The following is a 12,183-nucleotide window of genomic DNA, read 5'->3' as shown; positions in this document are numbered from 1 at the left end:
GAAAAAAAATTCTATAGAGCAAAGGAGAGCATCCACACTGACTCCATTTCCTACTTTCCCTCTTCAGACCGTGAATGTCACAACACTACTTTCCACTTGCAAGAAGCCCGCCTCTTCTCTTTTGAAAACAAATTCTGAAACCAATGTGTGTGTCCTTCCTTCAGCCAAACTAGAATTTTATTTTATGTTTTTGGCCTGGAGTCCCCAAAGGGGTGGCTTATCTTAGACAAGGGCTAGGAAATGTCCTCATTCAAAGGAAAACCACACGGAGGGTGTGGATTCTTGGAACATCTCGTGGCTCACGAGATGAGATGGCTCTTTCCCAAATCTGCTTGGGGGTGCAGGACCTTTTGCAGAGTTTTCTCCTCCAAGGAGAGAAAGTCAGTGGCTGGGAGAAGAGGGGGCTTCGCAGTTCACCAACATCTACCATGGGGTCTTTATTTCTTCTTAGGCATTTAAACACATATTTCAGTCTTTATAGGATATTGAGGTTTATTGCTACTTCCTTACTGCAATTTTATGCTGCTGCTGACGAATATTGGCTTGCTGAGGAACTTTCTTCTTCTTCTTCTTCTTCTTCTTCTTCTTCTTCTTCTTCTTCTTCTTCTTCTTCTTCTTCTTCTTCTTCTTCTTCTTCTTCTTCTTCTTCTTCTTCTTCTGCTTCTTCTTCTTCTTCTGCTTCTTCTTCTTCTTCTTCTTCTTTTTCTTTTTCTTCTTTTTCTTCTTCTTCTGCTTCTTCTCTTCCTCCTTCTCCTCCTCCTCCTTCTTCCTCCTCTTCTTCTTCTTCTTCTTCTTCTTCTTCTTCTTCTTCTTCTTCTTCTTCTTCTTCTTCTTCTTCTTCTTCTTCTTCTTCTTCTTCTTTTCTCTCTCTCTCTCTCTCTCTGTCCCCCTATTACAGGACAAGAAGCAATGGATGGAAACTAATCAAGGAGTGAAGCAACCTCAAACTAAGAAGAAATTTCCTGAGAGTTAGAACAATCAATCAGTGGAACGACCTCCCTCCAGAAGTTGTGGGTGGTCCAACACTGGAGGTTTTAAAGAAGAGACTGGCCAACCACTTGTCTGAAATGGTATAGGGTTTCCTGCTTGAGCAGGGGGTTGGACTAGATGACTTCCAAGGTCCCTTCCAACTCTGTGATTCTGTTATTCTTGGATGCACACTCTTAGCTCTGAAAAATCCATGGGCTTTCAGGATGCGTATGGGTGGGAGCTTAGGAAAAAAAAAGATAATGACGGTAATAACTGGCAATTAAATATGCCCACGAAGAGCATATTTCATACCTCGCAATTTATTTCCAAACAGCATCAAGCCTCCTCTCACTTCCACTCACGGAGGAAGCGAGCTACTCCAGACAGAACTGTACAATGTTTGTCGACAGCATGTCAGTCACAAACAAACGTGCCTTGAAAGCCGAAAGCCGTATCCAATGGGCAGATTAAGGGAAAACATTTACACGTGAAATGAAAGCAGACATGGGGTGGGGGGGAGGGATGCTCGCAGCCCCTGGGGAGAAGGCCCGGGAAGGGCAAAAGATGGCTAAGAATAAACCTCCGGATCAAGTGTCAGAAATCGGGGAGATTCAAAATGGTGCCTGGATGAGGGAAGCTGGCACGGCAGGGCCTCTGCAACCAAAAGGATCAGGAAAGAGTTGGGATATCCTGCAAAATAGATAGGAGACAGCCCAAGTGCCTTGGACGTGTCAGGATTCTGCTTGGCTACGGGGGAAAAAATGAACCCAAGTACGTATGTATGTATTTATCAAATTTATTGGCCACCCATAGGGTAATTGTTATCCCAAGAACGGAGAAGCACTGTGGCAAAGGAGCATATAAACATCATCAGTGCTGGAAGGGAGTGGGGTTTGCGGAGGAGGAAAGGAAAGGACTGTGGGGTCCTTGGTGCTCTCTGAGCTGGCTTGTTTTCTTGCAGACGTTTCATTACCCAAACTAGGTAACATCATCAGTGATAGAAAGGAATGGGCTAGCACTGATGATATAACTAGTTTGGGTAATGAACATCTACAAGAAAACAAGAAAGCTCAGAGAGCATCAAGGAATGCCCCAGTCCTTCTCCTCCTCCTCCTCCTCCTCTTCCCCACCCCCATCCCCAAACTCCATCCCTTTCTAGCACTGATATTATTTAGTTTTGGTAATGACATGTCTGCAAGAAAACAAGAAAGCTCAGAGAGCATCAAGGAATGATCCAGTCCTGCTCCTTCTCCTCCTCCTCCTTCTTCTCCTCCTCCTCCTCCTCCTCCTCCTCCCCCTCCCCATCCCCATCCCCATCCCCAAACTCCATTCCTTTCTAGCACTGATGATATTACCTAGTTTTGGTAATGACACGTCTGCAAGAAAACAAGCAAGCTCAGAGAGTACCAAGGACCCCTCAGGTCAACCCTGAGCTACAAATATTCTCCTTTATTGGTATCACATGTATATTTTATAGGTAGCTAGTTCTACAGAGAAAATGGCACAATCTGGCAGTCTTTGGAGGCAGAAGTCATTATTACATCATTAAGAACTGTCCCTCATGCTGTATGGACATCCTACTTGGGTCAGGCACAAACAACCAGAGCCTCTTGCAAGCACCTAAAGTAAGTAACTTTATTGCCTACCACTTACGTTACAAGAATCTCCTCAGACTGCTTGCCTTCCCTTGGGAACAACCAGACAAGGCTTTATGGATCTTGGCAGAAGTCAAGCGTATGCGGCTTGCCACTTGCCACTGCGGAAGGACTCCAAGCTAGGCCTGCGCTTGACTCCTCCTTCTAGCTGAACTGGCAGTTTCCAGCAATTTGTTTCTTACTTTCTTTGGCTTTCAAAGGTCATAATGTTTAATGCAAGGATTTTCTTCTTTTTAATTTGTTTTTATTAGAATGAATGTACTTCCTACATTAACCGGGCATTAGTTTAAGCTTAACAAACAAGAACATGGGTGAGAAAAGACCTAAGATAGTTACGTGGTTATAATCCTTATAAGAAGCTTCTCCTAAAAGCCAACGTTAGTGGCTGGAGCGGAAGGGGTTTTTTTGTTTTTTGTTTTGCATGGGCGGACCCTGTGAATTAGGAGAGAACTTGCACCAAGGTTCCTCACCCAAACATACCCAAACATATTAAGAAAACGTATAACAACTAAGCTAGTTCTGAAGGGAGCCAAGGATTGTTCATTCCTCGCTAGATACAGTACGCTATATCCTTAATTAGGCCTAACAAAAGAGAATGGGTAGGTGGAAAAGCACATATATTATCATTATCATTTAAGACATTTTATATTACCTCTTGTGGAGTCGTGTACATGGTATTTTTTTTTTAAAAAAAACAATTACGCTACAAAGATAATAATCTAGAATTATAATAATTTAAGCAAAAAGCATTTCAATGTGATCGGAGAGAAGGGGGGGGGGAACCCTATGCACACAAAATAGTTAGAAGGTCTGAGTAAATATGTAGTCTCTTAAACATGCAGTGCCTAAACAATTGCTATCTCATGTTCCCCCCTAGTCCTTCCTTTCATTAAACTAGACATACCCAATTCCAGCAACCATTCTTCATATGTTTTAGCCTCCAACCTAAACATTTTTGTTGCTCTTCTCTGCACTCTTTCTAGAGTCTCAACATCTTGACCAAAACTGGATGTAGTCTTCCAAGTGTGGTCTTACATTATAAAGTGGCATGGACACTTCACATGATCTTGATTCTATCTCTCTGCTGATGCAGTCTAATTAGCTTTTTTGGCAACTGCAGCATTCTTAACCCCTGTACTATATCGCACTGGAGCATAGTGATCACTCCCTATAGTTCAAATGGGGCACTGGGAAGTCTTACTGGGAAGGCCCCCTCGCCTGCTGGTGCCAGGTAGCTGTAGTCATGAGAAGTTGGTCATTCTTTGGCTCAAATAGTGCTGTGTTAGGAAAGGCCATCTATCAGTTGCCACAAACCCAACTGATTTAGAGGCCAGATCCTGAAGTTGAAACTCAAGTACTTTGGCCACCTAATGGGAAGGAAGGACTCACTGGAGAAGAGCCTAATGCTGGGAAAGATGAAGGGCAAGAGAAGAAGGGGACGACAGAGAATGAGGGGGCTGGAGGGAGTCCCTGAAGCAGGAGGCATGATCTTAAAGTGACTCCAGAAGATGGTAGAGGACAGGAAGGCCTGGAGGAACGTTGTCCATGGGGTTGCAATGAGTCGGACACAACTTCGCAACTAACAACACCACCTAACACAAAACTCTGCAGATGGTTCTAAAAGTGTGCAACCTCAGGCATTCTGTGCCCACCAGGCTAAGGGCACCTTTTTCCTGTGACCGAGACTCATAACAAATGCTGGCCAGCAGCAGAAAAGGTTTTCAGGCAAAATCTGGAGTTTTTCCTATTATCTTGCATTCCTCTGCTCTGGTCAAACGAATTAAGATTGATGGCACTCTGAACAGGCTGAACAACCCTTACTTGCCAGCTGAACCTGTTCCTGTCAAGGTGAAAACCATTGTAAATTCTACCTCTTGCAGAGAAAAATGCCAGTTGATCATCTCAGTGGCATATTAAAGGAGTGCAGGAGTGTGGGAATGTGCAGCTGATCTGGAGGAAGACCAAGGGGGCTGCAGCTAATAATAATGATGTGGGAAGGTCCCAGGACTGTTCCTTCCTTATCTTGGGCTTCTAGATTTCCAAATCTTAGAATAATAAAAAAATAGAACAACAGGGGTCTTCTAATTCCACCCCCTGCTCAAGCAAGAGACCCTATGCCCTTCTGCATAAATGGCTGTCCAATATCTTCTTAAGAACCTCCTGTGATGGAGCGTGCACATTTTCCCGTGCTGGCTGAGGAATTCTGGGAGTTGAAGTCCAAAAGTCTTAAATTTGCTGCAGTTGAACACTCCTGATTAAAAGTAAGGGAATTCCATATCTGGTATCCGAGTGAGAACGACAACTGAGATGGCTTTATCTGCTGGGAAAAGAGACTCAATAGCAGTTTCTGATAAAATGTCCAAATCAAGGAGAGCCTGGTTATCATCACAGGGTGTAGGCCAGTGGTGGTGAACCTATGGCACGGGTGCCAGAGGCGGCACTCAGAGCCCTCTCTGTGGGCATGCGCGCCATCATCCAGTCCTAGGCCTTCAGCTGGGTTTTATAAAACCTTTTCACTTTAGGCCTCCGCCGCCATATGCAAAAAAAAAAAAAGATTTAATCAGTCAATTTCAACTTCTCGTGGGAAAAAAAGGTCTTGCAAAGTTGAAATTGATTGAACGTTTTAGTCCCACCCAGTCTGCCGTTACCACAACAACCACCCAATTGGCCACACCCACCCAATGGGCCACACCCACCTGACACTCGACGATTCATAAGTGGGTTTTGGGTTGCAGTTTGGGCACTCAGTCTCTAAAAGGTTCGCCATCTCTGGTGTAGGTCTTTCTCTTTCCTTTTCTTAGGAAGGGCCGTTCTCACTTTTTCTCACTGGGTGGAGGGACTCCATTTTGCCTTTTTTTTTTTTAATTTCCAAAGAACCAGCAAGAAATAAGATTTCTCTGGATCCACCTCAATACGGATCTATCGGTTTGCCTTTCTCACCAACGTGACTGGACGTGCAAGAGATGCAAGTGAGGGTCTTCTGTGTGTGTGTGTTTGTGTCCGTGTGAGTGTATAGATTTGGAAGAGGTTACCTAAACTCACTGTGGCCCAAATGATTTGCAGGGCCCTCAAGCCAAATGCTGCACTGATTCATCAAAACTCCCCAAAGCAAACCTTAAGGCATCGTCTTAAGGCAATGTTCTTTGTGCTGAATAGTTTCTTTTCTTTTCTGTTTTGCAGATCAGCTTTAGACATCAATCTGTGGAGTTAGGCGGAAAAATTCAGGGAATGAATCCAGAAGCAACTGCTCTCCACCAGTTGCAGCAAACCCACTTACGTGGTCCTGCATAGAAACACCTCCAAGTTACTGGAATGCACGAGAACTGGCTGCTCATAAAATGAGGACCTTTGATTAATTTCACGGAGGCTGTTTGAAAAGTTTGCACGCTCTCTCTTTTTTTTTTTTTTTGCTGGAGTACATTTATCTAAGAAAGATTTATTTTTTTTAAATGATTTAATAAGATTATTATTTTTAAATACAATCGAAACATAAGCTGATTAGAAAAGAGGTTATACAGTATGTTGATGTTTTTGTCATATGTATAAATACTAGAAAAATGTTTATACCCCACTCTGTATGTATTGAATGTATTAAGAATTATATTTCTTTAATGTAGACAAAAGGAGAATATTGTTGGAAGAAGAGAGGATCAAGGAAATATATTATCAACTAACAAACGGATCAACTATAGAAATTGAATTTCTACCCTTCACCCAGCCAGTGCACTGTTGTCTTTTAATTGCTCCTTTTGCACTTCCAGTATATTCAAATATGGTCTTTAGTCTCAGTTCTGCAGATTGCTCAGAAATGTTCAGCAAGATCAATTCAGCCAGTAAATAAATCCCTCAGAGAGCTGGCGGGCAAGGAATGGATTGGAAAAAAAAAAAGAGCAAATTGAACAGAATCCTGCGTTGTTTCAAATCCACCCACCCTGAAACAGGTGCAGGATTGTGTCTGTGTGTGCGTGATTCATCCTTCTGCGCGTCCTATCCCGTACTCACAATTGCTGTGGCAGAGATTTTGCAACGCTTTTTTTAAAAAAACAAACAACCTAGAGTGTTATGATGACATTGGTTTTCACTGACTGTGCTTCAAATCCTTCTGCTTCCCTAATGGAATAATAGTCGTAGGAAAGCTGGAGAATTTTTTCTCTCTCTCTCACTGCTGTGCTCTCAAAAGCAGAAGTGAAGGGGGCAGCCTGGAGCAATTTATATGCTTAAAACGCAACTTATCCATAATCTGAGATACACTTAGATTATAGACGACCCCACTGGGTTTTGGTACACCTTCTTCTTGGTATATATTTAGCAAAGAAACTCGTGACTCTGGAGCCAGTCCCTGTCCCTGGAGGAAAGAGCACACTAACCTTCATTTTGTAAAGCTAGCTCAGCAAAAACACACATTACGAGGCTGTTGGGAGGCAAAGCTGTCATTGGGCAAAACGACATGGAGCTGCCTCAAAATATTGATTTTGGGTGGAGGAAAGGGCAGCTAGTCCTTGCATTCTTTCTCCCCAAAGGGCTGCTTTTACAATATTCTTCTTGAGGGACCAGCATCATAATCCACCTGAGATATTACAGACCTGCCTTATCATATCAAGGGAGGGTGATTCCGAAATGTTTTGAGACACCTTTTAATTCTCCTTGCCACGAACAGTCTCCTCCAATCTCTGGTTCACCCTTTAAGGCATGAATTGACCCTAATTTCCTCAACTAGGGGCTGGCTTTACATGACAAATTGAGATGCAAACCACATTTTATAAACCTGAAGAGCTGCGTTGACCTAGCTTAATGGTTGCAGATCAGCACATCCTGACAGTTTAAATATCATTGGATAATTTCTTTTTGTTTTTCATTTATGCTGGTTTTGTGCTTCAATGTATTCACTGAGCAAATGGAAACATGGGCGAAATAAACTTTTTTTGTGAAGTGTTACCTAAATTCTGCAAGAAAGTTGATCAACCCTGGCTAGGCGGAGTTGGGGAACCCTTCACACAAAACAGTCCAAATGAATGTATTGGCTTGTTTCAATGAGTTAAGGCACTAGAAACTGAGAGTTAATAATTTCTAGTCCCATCTAGACAGCAAACTAAAAAGCAGAGACATCACCTTGCCAACAAAAGTACATATAGTCAAGGCCATGGTTTTCCCAGTTGCAATGTATGGCTGTGAAAGTTGGACCATAAGAAAGGCTGAGCGCCAAAGAATGGAGGCCTCTGAACTCTGGTGCTGGAGAAGACTCCTGCGAGTCCCCTGGACTGCAAGGCGATCAAACCGGTCAGTCTTAGAGGAGATCAACCCCAACTGTTCTTTAGAAGGCCAGATCCTGAAGTTGAAACTCAAGTACTTTGGCCACCGAATGAGAAGGAAGGACTCACTGGAGAAGAGCCTGATGCTGGGAAAGATGGAGGGCAAGAGAAGAAGGGACGACAGAGAAGGAGGTGGCTGGATGGAGCCACTGAAGCAGGAGGTGTGAACTTCAATGGACTCCAGAAGATGGTAAAGGACAGGAAGGCCTGGAGGAACGTTGTCCATGGAGTCACGATGGGTGGGACATGACTTCGCAACTAATAACAACAACAAAAGTCCCATCTTGGCATGAAAGCTGGCTGGGTGATTTTAGGTCAATCACCAGGAGACAGTGAGTTCTAGTTCTGCCTTAGGTATGAAAGCCAGCTGGGTGAGTTTGAGCCAGTCCCTCTCTCTCTCAGTCTAACCCACCTCACAGGGTTATTGTGGTGGAAAAAACAAGAGGAGGAAGGTGTATTAGATAAGTTCACTGCCTTGACTAGTTTATAAAAATAATAAAGGTGAGATATAAGTAAGCCCTCCCAAATTGCACAAAAAAAATCTCTCTTCTGCAGGTTCTAAAGCATCCACGATGTCTCCTGCAGCTCCATCTGTTTCACAACCCACAATTCAGTTCTGGAAGACCCTATTGTCCCTCTCCCCCCCCCTCCCAACATCCAAGCTTCATCCTGACACATCTCTGAACAAAGTTAAAACAGGTATCAACCCTCATCCCTTAAAACCTTTGCTGTGTCCGGGGCTAATGCTGGTCCTAACTTTCACTCATCAACTGCCGTTTTTAATTTCGCACTTGGTAATGCAACATGAGCCACACTGCAGATGCTTACAAGGCAGCTTTCATAATAGACAGCTGAAGCAGTGGACAGAGGCTTATTATATATGTATTTTACTTAAAGCTCTTCTGACTGCCCATTTTTAAACAATTCCAGGTATCTCACAGCAGCTTAGCTCAAAGGATCCCTGGCAGAAGACTCTGTCACCTCAGCCGCCCAAACTAGAATCCAAGACTTATGGGTAGGAAATATCTTGGAGGTCATCCAGACTGACCCCATGCCTAGTGTAGGAATGTACTTCTATAGCATCTCCAGCAGAGGGCCATAAAGCTTTTCTGTAGACGCCTCCAGCAAAGAAGAGAATTCATTATGGCACCAATTGCTTAACAAGCAGTCTTATACTAACCCCAACCGGAATGACTGGAATACTGTATAAGTGATAAGCGGGGGGGGGGGGGGGAGTGTGGATAGGCACAAAAAATATCCAGTGGCTAAAAATCTTCCCATTTTCTGGATGGAAACTGAGTCTAAGGGAGCAACGTTGCCTGGAAGCTGCAGGGACACTCCCATCATGAGAGGTTGGAAAGGATGTCATTTAGATCCACCTTGTGACCAATGACCACTACTACGGTACTCACGAATGAAGACAAATATGCATGTTCCATCCAGGATAACGCTGCAGGATCCAATCTGGGTCCAGTGGTTTTGCCTTCCTTTCAAGCATACATTCTAGCGTGAGAGAAGTCCCCTGAGGATGGGCTCCAGCATGATTGGACCCTGCACTTATTACTACTGTTCAGAGTGCCCTAATCTGATCATATACCAATTTGGGGATGTTTCCAGAAATGAGTAGGGTAGAAAAGAGCAGAACACGCTACCGTTTCTAAGTTATCATTCCACTCCCTGGAAGCGGCGGACTACAACTCCCATCGCCATGCCCATCAAGGCAAGGGCTGGTTGGGAATGGGAGGGGGGAATCATACGAGCCCAAGGCTGGTCTTGAGGAACTGTTGCTCGCCCGGCTGGGGGTTCAACCACTGAGACGTTCTCCTTCAATGGCTGCGGGGTCCTCCCCCGGGCGCAATCTAACCAGCTGCTTTTGGGCCCCTTGTGGTGAGTTCCCAGCGAAGGGTCCGCATTCCTGAACCTGGTTAGCGATTGCGGTATCGAGGCATCCAATCGACGCACCCAAAAACGCGAAAGCAGCAACTAGCCACCAGAGAATCAAAGCGGCAAAGTTCGCACCGCGCGCGAATACAGCCGCTCAAGCCTCCATCGACCTGCCTGCAAACTCCCCAAAATAAAACAAAAACAAAACAAAAACCCAGGCTGGGTCCAGTTAGCCGGCGGGGAGCAGGTCGTGGGAATTTCAGCCACAATCGAGAACGCGCGGCAAATACTTCAAGCTATCAAAGTTCCTTCCAACTCGGCGAGGACACGGGGACGGGGGGGGGGTGGGGGGTGGTGGTGACGAAGAAGCGGGGGAGGACGCAGCGGCGGAGAGTGGAACGTACGCTCCCCTCCCCCGTTTCAGTTCAGGTGTTCCCCCCCCCTCCCCTTCCTGCCTCCCCTCCCCCTAAACGGAGGTGGATTCGAGGCTGGGTTGCTAAGCGAAGCCCACGCGCCCTGGCAGAGCGCGCCGGCCCCCCGCCTCTCCAGATGTGCCTTCCCCACCGATGGGCAGAGGGAGGGAGGGAGGAGCGGGGAGGGGGCGTGCTACGCTGCCCGCCCCCTTTGGCAAGAGGCGCGCACGTGCTATATTTGGCGAGCAGGCTCTGCCAACCCACCCGAGGTGTCCTCGCCGGCCCGAGGCGCCAGGAGGGGTGGATGCGCCACCATCGGCAGCCTGGTGCCCGGGGCACCCCATCGCGACCCCATCGCGACTCCCTCCTCCCTCTCCCCAGCCCGTCACTCGCCTGGGTCGCTCCGGCTCGCGGTTCCCCTCCTGGGCTGTCCCGTCCACGCCTCTTCGGGCTCCCGACGGCGCCTCGGGGGTCGGTGGGCGCGCTCTCGGGCACTCCCGCCCCTCCGCCTGTCACCACCACCCGACGGCCGGAGCGGAGTGGCGGGCGCGCGCCTCGGGGGGATGGGGGGGGGCTCTCCCGGCTTGCCGCCGCCGCCGCTGCCTCCCCTTTCGCCCTCTGGCAGCGCCGGCGGCGAAGCCCGCGGAGGTGCCTGCGGGACGGGGGACAGACCGGAGCGCAGCCGGCGAGCGGAGCTAGTGGGCGGGGAGGGGTGGCGTTTCCTCGGTGGGGTGCTCTCCACGAAGAAGGCCCCTCCTTTCCTCGCCTTAGCAAGCAGGCGGAGTAGAGAAGGAGCCTCTGGCCACGTGCAGAGCGCAGCTGCTTCTGCGCCACCCATCCTCCCCCCCCGGGGGGGGACTGTTTCCTCGAGATAGGACAAGGGGTCGTCTGAAGAGGGGCAAGCGGGCTGCGCAAATCCAGAGGAACCCCAGGGCTGCGTAAGGGGGAACCAGCCCTTCCCTACTTTTCTGGGCAGTGGGGGGTCGGATAAGCGATGCTGCGAAGCGCCTGGCAAAAATTCAGGATATCGGTTTTAATAACAGAAATCCCTGGAGGGCTTTAAAGGTCAGCGGAGAAAGGAGACGTTCAGGGCGGAGAGAAAGTGGAGGCCCCGTTCAGCAGGCGAAGTGAGGCTGAGCTTTTAAGGCATTAAAGTAATGCCCTAGGTTAGCATGCTAAAACGGGTCGGGTCCACAAAGAAAACATTTGGAAAAACCACAACTAGAAAAAGTAACAAGCCACCGCAAATAAAATAAAATAAAATAAAATTCTTGCAAGAGGACATTTCTGCTATCCAAGTCCTGGAAACAGGAAAAAGTTTCCAATATCGTTTTTTTTTTTTTTTTTAAATTATCAGGGTGAGAAGCAATACAGGTGCTGTATGTGGGTGGTGCAAGTTGACTAGAAACCAGAGAGCAATTGTGCTTTTAAACCTGGATTTAGGGCCTGGTTTGTGACCTGTATGAATCTAGAGAGAGAGAGATCAAGAGCTGAGGGAGCTGAGCCACGATGAAGTGCCTCTCTCAATGGCCCGGTTGCACTTCTAACGTCCAAGCTATTGATCCTGCACGCCAGCTGGGCTGACCCTAGAAATACCAACCCAATGGGGGTGGCAAAGCTTTTGTTCTGACAATGATGGCCGAAAAGCAACGGTTGGTACCAAACAAAGGATGCCCACTGCTCGAGCAGTCACTGCAGAAGTCTAATGGCTCCTTCAATGCCAGGGGAAATCGTGTCCGGAGCCAGCATCTCCAACTGAAGCAGTTTGCAGGGACTGCAAATGGATGGCTATTAATGTGCCTTCGATGCTGAGATTTTCTGAAGGCTGGAGAGTAGCTGGCGAGCATGGATGTGCCCATGATGGGCAGCACCCTCCCTTGTTATTGATTCTGGGGGCCAATCTACCTGACACCAATCTCTCTCTCTCCCTCTCCCTACTTGTCTGTTTCTGTC

At 47.0% G+C, this 12,183-nt stretch overlaps 1 protein-coding gene and 1 long non-coding RNA gene across 3 annotated transcripts in view; one reads left to right on the top strand and one right to left on the bottom strand.

Annotated features, from left to right (window-relative positions):
- The window catches only part of NOS1 (nitric oxide synthase 1), a 102,584-nt gene extending 92,471 nt beyond the window's left edge, over window positions 1–10,113 (bottom strand). The window contains exon 1 of one of the 2 annotated variants that reach the window (XM_039332551.1): window positions 9,586–10,113. The gene's annotated coding sequence lies outside the window, so the exon portion shown is untranslated. Of the gene's footprint in view, window positions 1–9,345; window positions 9,555–9,585 lie in introns of those variants that run through there. The other variant, XM_039332552.1, reaches the window with a different exon arrangement.
- On the top strand, window positions 1,556–6,654 carry LOC120303217. The gene is made up of 3 exons (XR_005555376.1): window positions 1,556–1,740; window positions 2,447–2,594; window positions 5,805–6,654. It is a non-coding gene; the product is annotated as an uncharacterized LOC120303217 (long non-coding RNA).
- Window positions 10,114–12,183: the final 2,070 nt, after the last annotated feature.

Source organism: Crotalus tigris, unplaced genomic scaffold (assembly GCF_016545835.1).
Source record: "Crotalus tigris isolate CLP2741 ecotype Arizona unplaced genomic scaffold, ASM1654583v1 scf7180000024461.5605484, whole genome shotgun sequence".
NCBI classification, from domain to species: Eukaryota; Metazoa; Chordata; class Lepidosauria; order Squamata; family Viperidae; genus Crotalus; species Crotalus tigris.
The sequence above is the reverse complement of the archived record's forward strand: the minus strand, read 5'-3'. Positions and strand labels throughout refer to the sequence as shown.